Below are 14452 nucleotides of genomic sequence, written 5' to 3'. Positions count from 1 at the left end.
TGATGTCTCCAATTCTATTCTTCTTGCTCAGGATGGCTCTGGGCATTCCAATTTTTTTGCTGTTCCATACGAATTTTTATGGAAAGGTGTTTTACGCTTTTCTTGTAGGGCTATGGAAGTAGCCAAAAACCTTAGAAGCCTCCAGATTACAACTATTTCTGGCACTTACGGGCTGGTAAGTATGGAATATTAGACAGCATTAAAAATGTGGGAAGATATATAAAAGACAATAAGAAAGTTCCAGTTCCACAACTTTGTCACATCTTTGTCACTTGTAATTACTAGTTGTTTTTCCTCGAGTCATTCCAAGAGGTATGTCGTGGTAAATTGCTGTGCTTTTAATTTTTCTTCCCCAATGCTAATGATTTTGGGCATTCTGTTTCTCATGTTCTTATTGACTATTTGTATATCTTCTTTTATGGTATTTCTGTCCATGTCCTTTATACTTTTAAAAAATATGGTTTTAAAAGTTTATACATTTAATATATTTATATAAATTTTCTCCTGCTCCATGGATTGCCCTTTCAGTCTTAAAAATGATGACATCTGATGAGAACATTTAAAATTTCAATAAGATCCAATTTTTCATTAATTCTCACATTGTGTACTTATCACATCATATCAAATAACTATTGGTCTACCCCAGTATTTTTTAATAGATTTTATTATCATTATTATTATTATTTTAGATTAAACTTTAACATGCAGGTCTCTGACTCATTTAGACTTAGTTTTTGTGTATGGTGTGAGGTATTTGTTACTGTTTATCTTTTTTCCCTATAGATATGCAATCAACACAGCATAATTTGTGTAAAAATCTATTCTTTAGCCATCTAATTACCTTGACGTTGTAAAAGAATGAGCATAATTGAGTTTATTTCTGGACATTCTATTGTTTCTGAACATAGTTATATGTGTTTCCTTATGCCACTCAATATTGATTACAGGAGCTTAAGAGTAAGCCTTGAAATTAGGTAAAGTTCCCCAACTGTGTTCTTTTTGTGAGAGTGATTTGTTATTCAAGGCTCTTTCAAATTTCTACATTTCTGTATAAATTTCAAAGTAAATTTATTGATTTCTCCAATAATCTTGTTGGGATTTTGACTAGAATTGCAGTGAAAATTTAGAATTGTTATGGTAAGCATACTGGGTTTTCTGTTCCATCTAACATCGTATATCTCTCTATTTATGTGGTGTTTTCTAGTTTTCATGCACAGATGTTGAATATATTTTAAAAATGTAACCTTAATATTTCACTTTAAAAAATAGCATTGGCGATACTATTTTGTTTCTAGCTTCAATTTTTAATTCTTTGTTGCTATTGTAGAAATACAGTAGATTTTTTATATTGAGATTGTGACCTAGAGCCTTGCTAAATTCACTTGTTAGGTCAATTAGGATTTTTTTAGTGCATTTAACATTTCTTCATACACAATCTTTTCATCTGCACAAAAGTACATTTTTACAATTTTGCTTCTTCCTTTCCAATCTATGTCTTTTATTTCTTTTTCTTTTCTTATTGCAATGGCTAGAACCTAGAGTAAAATATATAATAGTAATGGTGAGTCAACATCCTTGTAATGTTCCATCTTAGAGGGAGTGTATTAATCGTTAATATGATGTCAATTATAGATTTTAGATAGATGCTCTTTATCAGGTTGAATAATTGTTTTCTATTCTTCATTTGCTAACATTTAAAAAAATAAATCTGGGCTAAAATTTATCAATTTTTATGCATCTCTTCAAATAGTCATGTGGTTATTCTCCTTTATTCTACTACTTTAGTGACTTACATTGAGTGATATTTGAATGTTAAATCAACCTCTTAATCATTGGCAAACTCTACATGGTTATGATGTATTATTATTTTTAAAAATCACTGATGGTTTTGAATTACTGGTATTTTGTTGAATGTCTTTTGCATATATTCATAGGAATATTTGTCAATTTCTTTCTTTTAATGTCATTTGGTATTTAGACAATACAGGTTTCACATAATGAGATGCATAGGGTTTTCTCCTTTGTGTTCTGCAAGGGTTCACATAGGTATTATTTTTTTTAAACCATTATTGTGGAATTCAAAAGTGAAGCCATTGGGCCTACCTGTGGTTATTTTTGAGAGTGATTTGAATTATAAATTCAATGTCTTTGGCTGATATAAGACTATTCAAGTTTTCTATTTCTTCGTCAGTTAGATTTTGTGATACTTTTATAAGTAATTGGTTTTTAAATTTATTAGCTTTAATTTATCACAATATCTCCTACTATTAAGTTAACGTCCACAGAATTTGTAATGTATTATCTTTCATTCTTGATATGAATTATTTGTCTCTTCTTATCTCTTTTGTCCTCTTTCTCCTTCACTTCTTGCCTCTATCCTAAGCTAAGCTTTTATCAATTTTATTTAAGCTTTTCAAAGAGCCACCTTTTTTATTCATTGATTTTTCTACTATTTTTTAATTTTCTACTTCATTGATATTTTTCTCCTCATCCTTATTATCTCCTTTCTTCTACATACTTTCTGCTTAATTTTGTCTGATTTTTCGATGTCTCGAGGTCAAAATCTTTGATAATTGATTTTAGATATTATTTCTTTTCTAATATATACATTTTATGGTCCAAATTCACCCTGATGTGTTGTGCTTTTAATTTATTCAAAGTATTTTTTGGTTCTCTTGTGATTTCTTTTTTGAATTGAGATAAAACTTATATAGCATAAAACTTACCATTTAACAATTTAAAAGTGTATGATTCATTGTGTTTTAGTACATTCACGATGTTGTGCCATCATTACAGCTATCTAATTGTTTAACATTTCCATCTCTATATACAAATTAAGCAGTCACTTTCCATTTCTTCCTAGACTCTGGTAACCACTAGTCTGCTTTCTGTTTCTGTGGATTTGTTCATTCTGGATGTTTCATATACATAGAATTATACAATGTATGGCCTTTTGTGTCTATCTTCTTTCAGTTAACATAATGTTTTCAAGGTCCATCTCTGTTTTGGCATTTAAAAATATTTCATTCCTCTCTATGGCTGAATAATATTCTATTCTATAGATATACCGTGTTTGGTTATCCATTGATCAGTTGACAGAAATTTGATATATTTTTACCTTTTTTCTATTGTGAATGTTGCTGCTATGAAAACTTTTGTACAAGTCTGTTTGAACACCAATTTTTAATTATTTTGAGTAAAAACCCGGGAGTGGAATTTCTGGGACATATGATAATCCTGTATTTAACTTTTTGAGGAACTATCAACTGTTTTCTAACAGCTGTAGACAATTTTTCATTTCTATCAATAATAATATGAGATTTCCAATTATTCCATCCTTGCCAATACTTGTTAATTTCCTTTTATTTATTATGGCCATTTAAAAGATGTGGAGTTGTATCCCATTGCGATTTTTCTTTGCAATTACTTAATGACTAACAATATCAAGTACATTTTTATATGCTTGTTAGCCATTTGTGTATCTTATTTGGAGACATGCCTATTTGATTCTGCTGCACATTTAGAAGTTGGGTTGTCCTTTTTTTGTTGACTGATGTGTTATTTGTATATTCTTGATAGAAGATGCTTATCAGATATATGGTTTGCAAATATTTTCTCTCATTATGTAAGTTGACTTTCACTTTCTTGATAGTGTCCTTTGATGACTATGATGTTTTAATTTTGATAAAGTCCAATTTATCTATTTTTCTTTAGTTGCTTGCACTTTTGTTGCCACATTTAATAAACCATTGCTAATCTAAGGCCATAAAAATTTGTTCCTATGTTTTCTTCTAAGAGTTTTATAGTTTTAGCTTACACTTTGATGTTGAATCCATTTTGAGTTAATTTTTGTACACAGTGTGATGTAGGAGTCATAATTAATTCTTTTGTATTTGGACATCCAGTTGTCCTGGCACCATTTGTTGAAGAGATTATTATTTCTCTAGTGAATGGTCTTGACTACTTTGTAAAAATTCAATTGACGATACATGTATGGGTTTTTTTTCTGGACTGCCAATTCTATTCCTTTTACCTATATGTGACTTCTTATGCCTTTACTATGCTGTTTTAATTTCTATAGCTTTTAGTAATTTCAGAGATTGGAAAGTATGATATTGTTTGCTGCTTGGGATTCTTTGCAATGCCCTATGAAAGCTTTTCTATTTCTGGTAAAGATGGCATTTGGATCTTTTTTTTTTTTAAAGATTGGCACCTGAGCTAACTTTTTGCCAATCTTTTTCATTTTTTCTTCTTCTTCTCCCCCAAGACCCTCAATACATAGTTGTATATATTCTAGTTGTGAGTGCCTCTGGTTGTGCTTTGTGGGATGCTGCCTCAGTATAGCCTGATGAGTGATGCTGTGTCCACATCCAGGATCTGAACTGGCAAAACCTTGGGCTGTCAAAGCATAGTGCACCAACTTAACCACTTGGCCACGGGGCCAGCCCCTGGCATTGGGATGTTGACCGTGATTGCGTTGAATCTGTAGATCACCCGGGGGAGTGATCTTAATTATACTAAATCTTCCAGTCCATGAACACAGAATGTACTTCTATTTGTTTATGTCTATAATTTATTTTAAAAATTTTTCATATTTTTCAGTGTAAAAGTCTTTGATTTTATTGTTTAAATTTGATCCTCAGTATTTTATTCTTTCTGATGCTACGGTAAATGGAATTGTTTCCTTAATTTCATTTTCAGATTGTCCATTGCTAGTGTATAGAAATACAACTGGTTTTTGTATGTTGATCTTGTATCCTGAAATTTTGCTAAACTTCATTAGATCTAATAGTTTGTGTTTGTGTGGATTCTTTAGGGTTTTCTATATATAAGGTTATTCATTTGCAAATAACGGAGAGTTTTACTTCTTCCTGTCCAATTTGGATACCTTTTCTTTTCTTTTTTTTAAACTTAATTTTCATGGTAAGAACCTATAGTAAAGAGTCAATATAAGTGTTTAGAGTGGACACAGTTATACTGGTCTGACTTTTGAGAAAAGCTTTTTAGTTGTTTGTTGATCTAGTGACTTTTCTAAACTATTTTTGTAAAGGCTGGAGTCCTAGTTGGCACAATAAAGAAGAAAAAAAAATGAGAGAGTTTGGAAAGGAATAATTAAGCTTTGTGTTTGCAAAATTTATAGTTTTGTATGTAGAAAAATTATTACTAAAACTAATAAATGAATATAGCCATATTGCTGTATAAAATGTCAGCATATAAAAATAAATTATGTTAATGTTTTGTCTGCATTGAGGATAAAAACATTGGAAAATTAAATAGAAAAACACTGTTCACATTAGATAAAAATGAAAATACAAATAAGTCTAATAGATAATGTGCAAGAGTTCTACAATGAAAATTTACATTACTGATTTCAAGACTTAGTATAAAGGTACCAGTAAGCAAGACAGTGTGGTATCAACATAAGCTAAACACGTGCAACAAGATAAAGAGTCAAGAAATAGGCCAGCAGATATATGGTCAACTGATTTTCACAAAAAGTTGCCAAAGCAATTATGGGGGAAGGGAAAGTCTTTTCAAAAAATGATGCTATTTTTCTGAATATTTTTGTGACCCTGAAGTATGCGATTTTTTTTCTTGAAGGAAACGCAAAAAGTTTTTCCATAAAGAAAAGGTGTATAAATATCAATGTTTAAATTATGAACTGCTATTTATAAGAAGAACCTTAAAATAAGTGAAAAAGGAAAATATTTGAAAGATGTTTAAATCACAAAGGACTATTGTTTAGAATATACAACAAACTCTGCAAATTGAAAATAAAAAAATTAAAAATTGGACGTGAGCAGATATTTCAGCAAAAAAAAAAGATGCTGTGAGTAAACATGTGAGATGATAATCAACTCATTAGTAATTATGGAAATGCCAATCTAATCCACAATGAGATAACATTCTATATCCACTTAATTTGTGAAAATTAAGAAGTTTGAGACTACCATGTGACGTAGATGATATGAACCAATGGGATGTCTTTTACATTGCTACTCCAGGTGTATACATTGATACAACTACTTTGGAAAATAATTTGACATTATCTGGTGATCTTGAACATTCCCATAAACTCAATTCATAGGTTCAACTCCTAGATAGACACTCAAGCACTACTTGGTACATGTACATCTGGAGTTGTGTACCATAGTCTTTTGCAGCCTGTCAGTAATACTGAAAATGTGGAACTACCCAGAAACCTATCAACCAAAATCAACTGTAAAGCACCACCAGGAGGATTACCTGAACCTAAAGAATGTACCCTAGGGTACAGCAGCTGTGGACTTCAGCACTGCAGGCTTGCAAAATAAGTAGTTCCAGGGAAAGAAGTTGACCATATTAGTTGTTTAGTATTGGGAAATAATTCATGAAGAATGTCTGAGATGGTAGATTTCTTTAGTCACTTGAAAACAGATTCTCAAAGTTTTAGTGGAAATTCCATCTCAAGTTTGAGATCCTGCTTTTTGTTTTTAAGTTGGTAAAAACATGGCTGTCATTTATTTATTTTTTACTGTGGGTCTATTTACTTCTCAAAACAGTCACAGGTATTATTTGTCTCACTTTGAATATGAGAAAAACTGAGGCCGAGAAAGATTAAGTAACTCCTTTCAAGGTAAGGAAACATATTTACGGCGTACCTTAGATTACAGACCGGCTCTGTGCTTATCCAGCGTTTATGTGTTTTAACTAAGCTGTCGTTGCTCGTATTTCAGTGAGTCAGTTATAACTGGGGTTTTTCTGTTGCTCAATGCATTTTAACTCTTTTGTTCAAGTAATTTCCAGCTAATTGACAGTGCCAATGAAAGCATATAGTGTGCTTGGAGATATGTTTGGAAAGTACAATTGATTGGAATTAGTTCCTATCAGGATGGAACCGCAAATGCACTTGGTGGGCCCACACAGGTACCTCATTCACTGTTCACATTCACCAGCAATATAGTCAAGCTCAATTCCTCAATGGTTAATCTTCTCAAGCCTTCTCTTACTTATCTAATCTAGATCTTAGATAGTATTTTTTTGCTTCAAATTCAACATCGCTTCCTTAAGGATACCTTCCTTGAGCATTCCACCTCCTCCCCTATTTAAGCTATGCCCCCATTGCACATACATAGAGCACTGTCTTTTTTATAGCGCTCATCACTCCTTTTCTTTTTAAATAGTTGAGTTCTTGTATGATGAGGGCAGAGAAACTATCTACGCTGTGGAGGCAGGTTTGTATTTAAATTTCAGTTATGCCACTACTCATTTCTGATCCTGGGTAAGTTACCTAAACTCATAGTGCCTCAGTTCCCTGTTTGTAAAATGAGAATAATAATAGTGTCCATCACAAAGAGTACTTCATGTAATGTGTTTAATACAGGGTCTGTTATATGGCACTCAATAGTTAGTTAACATCATTGTTATTAAATAGTGGTGTCTGGTACACTTTAAGTGTTGAATGAACATTTATTTTAATAAAATGAAGAATCCAAGTTCTGACTGTAGACTGGTGATTTTTCCAGCTCACTGGATGAAGTCTAACCCCTGTCAAAAATGTCATTCTCTGATCAGAGGACCATAGGAGGAACAGAGAAGCATTTGGTTGCCAGTTTGGCAAAGCATTCTAAAATTAATTACTCTTCCCCTGAGGAAATAGCACAGAGGAAAGTCACCCATTTGAATAAAATTCATGTCTCTGTATCGTGAGAATTGAAGGAGTTAAGAAAGCAGGACTGCAAGAATTTCTTGGCAGAGAGAACCACAAAGGCAATGTCTCGCCCTGACCTCCACTGGCTAGACATGGGATTCTAGTGAAATGATGGTAGAAGGGAGAGTTAGTCCCAAGGTCCAAAATATATGGCTCTGCACTGAGAATAGATGCTCTGAAAAAAAGGCTTGGAAGAATCGGTTTCAAGAGATTCCTCGTCAAAGTGACTTTAATCAACTGTTGAGGTTTTGGTAATTGAGTTTGCTTTTCTAGCTTTAAAAATGGCTACCATGTTCTAGAGCCTGTATCAAGGCTCTCAGACCAAGTCCTACAAAAAAAGTTTAAAAACTAGATTTAGATTTAAAATCTAGCTTTAGATTTTAAAAACTAGTTAGATTTCAGTGAGTTCCATGGAAATAGAAATGTGCTAAAGCTGCTGAAATATTCTCCCTGTCTTAAATACAAAGCAAATGTGTCTCCTATCTGATATAGTTTATTATTTGAACAATCAGGCCAGGGTGAGAAGTCCTAGACACATGAGATGTGGTGAACATCAGTATGTGGAAAAAGCACAATTTTCTTCTTTTTGATTTTCTTTTGAGATTTTCTTTTTTGGAAACACTTTGATTCTTTTTTTATAATAAATTAAGATGATCATGACTCTGGTTGTACCCACTTGCATTGAGCAAAACCCTAATAGAGTTTGATTTAAGTATTGTTGAGTCTGCAAAGGACCAACTGATAAGAAGTCAGTAGTTTATAATCCTCAATACTGAGTTGGGCAAAAATAACCTTTTTTCCCTGACCAGTTTGTATGTAAGAACAGCCTACGATTTATTTATTTGTCAGTATGTTTCTATGCTGTTGATCCTACAGACCATAATCAACAAATGAATTTGGTAAAAAGCTTGGATTTCAAGGGCAGCATTTGTTGGAAATATCACAGCACAACTACTTAAAAAATGTCTTTCTTACATATCCTTCTCAAATTATTCCAAAAAATTGAGGAATAAGGAACCCTTCCTAACACATTCTATGAAGCCAACATCACCGTGATGCCAAAGCCAGACAGGGACAACACAAAGAAGGAAAATTACAGGCCAATTTTGCTGATGAACATAGATGCAAAAATCCTCAACAAAATATTGGCAAACTGAATACAGAAATATGTTAAAAGGATCATACACCATGATCAAGTGAGATTTATACCAGGGACACAGGGATGGTTCAACATCCACAAATCAATCAATGTGATACACCACATTAACAAAATGAGGAAGAAAAACCACATGATCATCTCAATAGATGAAGAGAAAGCGTATGACAAGATCCAACATCCATTTATGATTAAAAAACTCTCCATAAAGTGGATATAGAAGGAAAGTACCTCAACATAATAAGGCCATATGTGACAAGCCCACAGCCAAAATCATACTCAATAAGGAAAAACTGAAAGCCATCCCCTTAAGAACAGGAACAAGATAAGGGTGCCCACTCTTGCCACTCTTCTTCAACATAGTACTGGATGTTTTGACCAGAGTGATTAGGCAAGAAAAAGAAATAAAAGGAATACAAACAGGCAATGAAGAAGCGAAACTCTCATTGTTTGCAGATGACATGAGTTTATACATAGATAAGTCCAAAAAATCCATGGGAAAGCTATTAGAATTAATCAACAATTACAGCAAAGTTTCAGGGTACAAAATTAACTTGCAAAGATCAATTGCATTTCTATACTCTAAAAGGAACTAACAGAAATCTATAGTAATCAAAACAGCATGGTACTGGTACAAAAACAGACATGCAGATCAATGGAACAGAATAGAAAGCCCAGAAATAAAAACACACATCTACAGATAGATAATCTTCAACAAAGAAGCTAAGAACATATAGTGGAGAAAGTAAAGTCTCTTCAATAAGTGGTGTTGGGAAAACTGGACAGCCACATGTAAAAGGATGAAAGTAGACCACTATCTTACGCCATACACAAAAATAAACTCAAAATGGATCAAAGACTTTAAGGTAAGACCTGAAACCATAAAATTTCTGGAAGAAAATATTGGAAGTACACTCTTTGACATTGGTCTTAAAAGGATTTTTTCAAATACCATGTCTACTTGGACAAGGAAAACAAAAGAAAAAAGAAACAAGTAGGACTTCATCAGTCTAAAGAGCTTCTACAAGGCAAGAGAAACCAGGACCAAAACAGAAAGATAACCCATCAAGTGAGAGAAAATATTTGCCAAATCATATATCCAACAAGGGGTTAATCTCCATAATATATAAAGAACTCACACAACTCAACAACAAAAATCAAACAACCCGATCAAACAATGGGCAGAGGATATGAACAGACATTTCTCCCAAGAAGATATACAGATAACCAATAGGCACATGAAAAGGTTCTCAATATCACTAATCATCAGGGAAATGCAAATCAAAACTACACTAAGATACCACCTTTCAGCTGTTAGAATGGCTATAATAAGCAAGACAAAAAATAACAAATGTTGGAGAGGATGTGGAGAAAAGAGTACCCTCATACACTGCTGGTGGGAATGCAAACTGGTGCAGCCACTATGGAAAACAGTATGGAGATTTCTCAAAAAACTGAAAATAAGGGGCTGGCCCATGGCCGAGTGGTTAAGTTTGCGCGCTCTGCTGCAGCGGCCCAGGGTTTCGCTGGTTTGGATCCTGGGCAGGGACATGGCACTGCTCATTGGGCCACGCTGAGGCGGTGTCCCACATGCCACAACTAGAAAGACCTGCAACTAAGGTATACAACTATGTACCAGGGGGGATTTGGGGAGATAAAGCAGAAAAGAAAAAAAAGATTGGCAACAGTTGTTAGCTCAGGTGCCAATCTTTAAGAAAAAAAAAACTAAACTAAAAATAGAAATACCATATGACCCAGCTACCCCACTACTGGGTATCTATCCAAAGAACTTGAAATCAACAATTCAAAGAGACTCATGCACCCCTATGTTCATAGCAGCATTATTCACCATAACCAAGACATGGAAGCAACTCAAGCATCCATTGACTGATGATTGGGTAAAGAAGATATGGTATATATATATAGAGAGAGAGAGACACACACACACACATACAGTGGAATACTACTCAGCTATAAGCAAGACAAAATTATCCCATTTGCCACAACGTGGATGGACCTCAAGGGTATTATGTTAAGTGAAATAAGCTAGACAGAGAAAGACTTATACTGTATGATTTTACTCATATTTGGAAGATAAATAAACACATGGACAAAGAGAACTATTTAGTGGTTACCGGGGGAAGGTGGATGGGAGGTGGGTGCAAAGGGTGAAGGGGAGCACCTATATGGTGACTGAAAAATAATAATGTACACCTGAAATTTCAATGTTGTAAACTATCGTAACCTCAATAAGATGTTTTAAAAAATGTCTTTCTTAGATGACTCTGTAATACGTCCATTGTCTCCTTTTTCCTCTCCCCTTTTTCTCTTTTCCTTTCTTTATTTCACCTTTTCTACTACTCTTCCTTTCTCTTCTCCTTTGTTTCCTTCCACTTCTCTCTTCTCCTTTCTCTCTCCACATCCCTGTTCTTGCTCTCTCGCCAAATGCTTTATAATACCTTACGCTGGCCAGCACTGAGGATACAAAATGAATAGATCATAAGACTAAAGCACGATATTCTAATACAAATCATTTATTTGGATAGTGAACTGGGTTTAAAGTTTCCAGTTTCCTGGAAAACTCCACAGTCCGTCATAAGAGTCACATTTGGAAGGATTAAGTTTTTATGTACTGGAATATGGCTTTAGCAAATGAATTAATGGAATGAGTAGACAATAAATCCCACAAAACAAGCAGGCGAACTAAGCAATAATTGAACCTTTGTGTTAAGGATTCTTTTAAAGCTCTTTTTCTTTTTGATATTTCTCATTGTTTCCCTCTTTCTCCTGTTTCTCCTCACTTGGTTAGCTTATATTTTCAGAATCTTTATTTTTTTGGAGATGTTTAGCAACAATTTTGAAAGTTTTCTTTAGTGATTCTCCCAAGAGAATGGTACAATCATAACAAGAACAATAATAAGTTTTAAATGATTTAATCCTCTAAACAATTGTAAATATAGGCATACTTATTCCTCCTTTAATAGACAAAAAAATTGAAACATCAAGAGATAAAATAATGTTGTATAGTTAATAAGGGGTAGATCATGGACTCCAAACCAAGTCTTTGGATTTTAAATCCATTTCTCTTGCTTTGCTCTTTAATGCATTTCTAATTTTCCCTTTCTCCTTTCTTTCCCACTTTCTTTCTCTTTTGCCTCAATTTTTCTCCTCCCTCTCTCATTAAACGATTTACAACTGGGTTTTTTTTGGCCAGCATTGGGGATACAAAAATGAATAAGATTACAATTGTGGTAACACAAATTTTTGCCTTCAAGGACCCACACTGTTGAATAAGAGTGATGAGTGTGAGACAATGTGGCTTGTGCTTAATGGACATTTACCACAGTCTCTGACATTGGGAGAAGGTCACAGCACCATTTTTCAGTTTGAGGAAGTGGAGAAGCTTCCAGACAGGCAAAGTAGGAAAAGGTATAACTCATTAAAGAATCTTTATATATCTCTGAGTCTATTTGAATGACTTAAATTAGTAGAACAAAGTGGATTTTTCACTGGTAAACATTTCCAGCCATTTTGGGGTAAAATACATACATTTTTGGGTATTTGTGAATGCACCACTTATATGGCCACATGATGAACTGGCTCTAAAAACTTGATGCATAGTATTTTTCTTTTCTGATATTAAAAGTTACACATTTTTATTGTGGAAAATTGAAAACAAATCAAGAAATTATGAAGAAGAAAATTAATACCAACTTTATTGTCACATGTTTGAATATGAAAAATGTTGATGTGGTTTTGTGCTTGTTTTTGCTTTCTGTAAAACTAGAAAAAATAAGGCACTCTATGGATATTTATGCATTAAGTGAAGGTGTTATTATTAAGGATGAGCGCAAATTTCTTTTCAAGAAAGTCATTTGTCTCTTCAACTGAACTGATGGAAAAACTGAATAACATGACAGAATTCATCCTCCTGGGCCTAACTCAAAATATGGAAATTTTCAGAAATTTTCATTTCTCGTGTTCTTAATTGTCTATTTGGTCACCCCGGCAAGCAATCTGCTCATTATGATCACTATCAGCACCAGTAAGGCCCTGGGATCCCCCATGTACTTCTTCCTGTCTTACTCATCTCTTATGGATGGCTACTGTTCTTCCTCCATGACCCCTAAAATGCTAGCTGACACTCTTTCTGTGAGAAAAGTCATTTCTTTTAAGAGGTGTATGACTCAGGTCTTTGCTCTGCATCTTTTTGGTGCTGCTGAGATTATCCTTCTCACACTGATGGCCTACGACCTCTATATGGCCATAGGCAATCCCCTGCAATATAGGGCCATCACGAGTGGACAGATGTGTAGCCTCCTTGTGAGAGTGACCTGGACTGGAGCCTTTGTCCATGCAACCATTCAGATCCTCTTCACAGTTTGGATCCCCTTCTGTGGCCCCAATGTCATAGATCACTTCATGTGTGCATTGAACCCTTTGTTGAAACTTATCTGCATGGACAGTCATACCCTTGATCTCTTTGTTGCTGCCAATAGTGGATTCATCTGCCTGTTAAATTACTCTTTTTGATAGTCTCCTATGTGGTCATCTTGCACTCTCTAAGGACCTTTAGCTTAGAGGGGAGACACAAAGCCCTCTACACCTGTGTCTCTCACATCACCATGGTCATTTTATTATTTGTGCCCTTCATATTTGTGTATCTGCAGCCAGTAACTGCCTTCTCCATTGATAAAGCTGTGGCTGTGTTAACTCCTACGTTAAACCCTTTAATCTACACACTCAGAAATGCAGAGGTGAAAAATGCTATAAAGAAGCTCTGGATCAAAAGGTGACTTCAAGAGAGAAATGCTTGCAATAGCATAAAATGACTTTATTTTTCAAATGGCAAAGAGAAAATAACATAATTTCTATGGTTTGGGGCCAAGTGAACACTATGTTTAAAAGTATGTTGATGTTGACATATAAGCCCACTGAAGAAAGGCCCAGGCAGGAAATTACTGATCATTTAAAATATCCCATTTAGATTTATTTATTGCCCATTGGTTGTTAAAATTAGATGTACTTTCAGAATCAGTTGAAATTCTCATTAAAATGCACATTTCCGTATACAGCTCTAGAGATTCTAATTCAATGAGATTGTTGTAGATTGACATATCTGCATTTTAAATGAATTATCTTGTTATTTCTAAGCAGTGATCTACGCATACACCTTGTGCCATAGATCATGTTTGCATCCTCAGCCTATTAATGCAGGACCTTATTAAGGCATTTCCTGGGAAATATCTTTCATAGCACACGATATGAGAATTCATGAAACTTTCAATTCTTCATAAATCCTGCAATGTAACCTTACTACCTTTGCAACTGCAAAAAAAAAATAGTGTATTCTGTGAAAACAGAAACATTTTTCGTATTTATTTTCCACCTTCTCTTTCTATACTTCTCTTTCTATATTTCTCTTTCTTAATCTTTTGCTACGTCTGGTCTGATTTTCTCTTTTTCTCTCTGAGCTTCCAAAGGGAAGCTCTACCACCTATTCTTGCTGAATTATTTGGACTAAAATTCATTGTTACCATAGTCTTAACTAGTTATTCATATTGAGAAGAGTTTTCATGATTTTTCTATCTGAAGGAGATTTTATG

General features: G+C 34.0%; 1 pseudogene; it reads left to right on the top strand.

Moving 5' to 3' along the window:
- The first annotated feature begins 12729 nt into the window (after nt 1-12729).
- On the top strand, nt 12730-13642 carry LOC103543264 (olfactory receptor 4C12-like; annotated as a pseudogene).
- The last annotated feature ends 810 nt before the right edge of the window (nt 13643-14452 follow it).

The sequence above is a fragment of the Equus przewalskii genome, unplaced genomic scaffold (genome assembly GCF_037783145.1).
Source record: "Equus przewalskii isolate Varuska unplaced genomic scaffold, EquPr2 contig_12299, whole genome shotgun sequence".
Lineage (NCBI taxonomy): Eukaryota > Metazoa > Chordata > Mammalia > Perissodactyla > Equidae > Equus > Equus przewalskii.
This window is presented reverse-complemented; position numbering and strand designations above follow the sequence as displayed.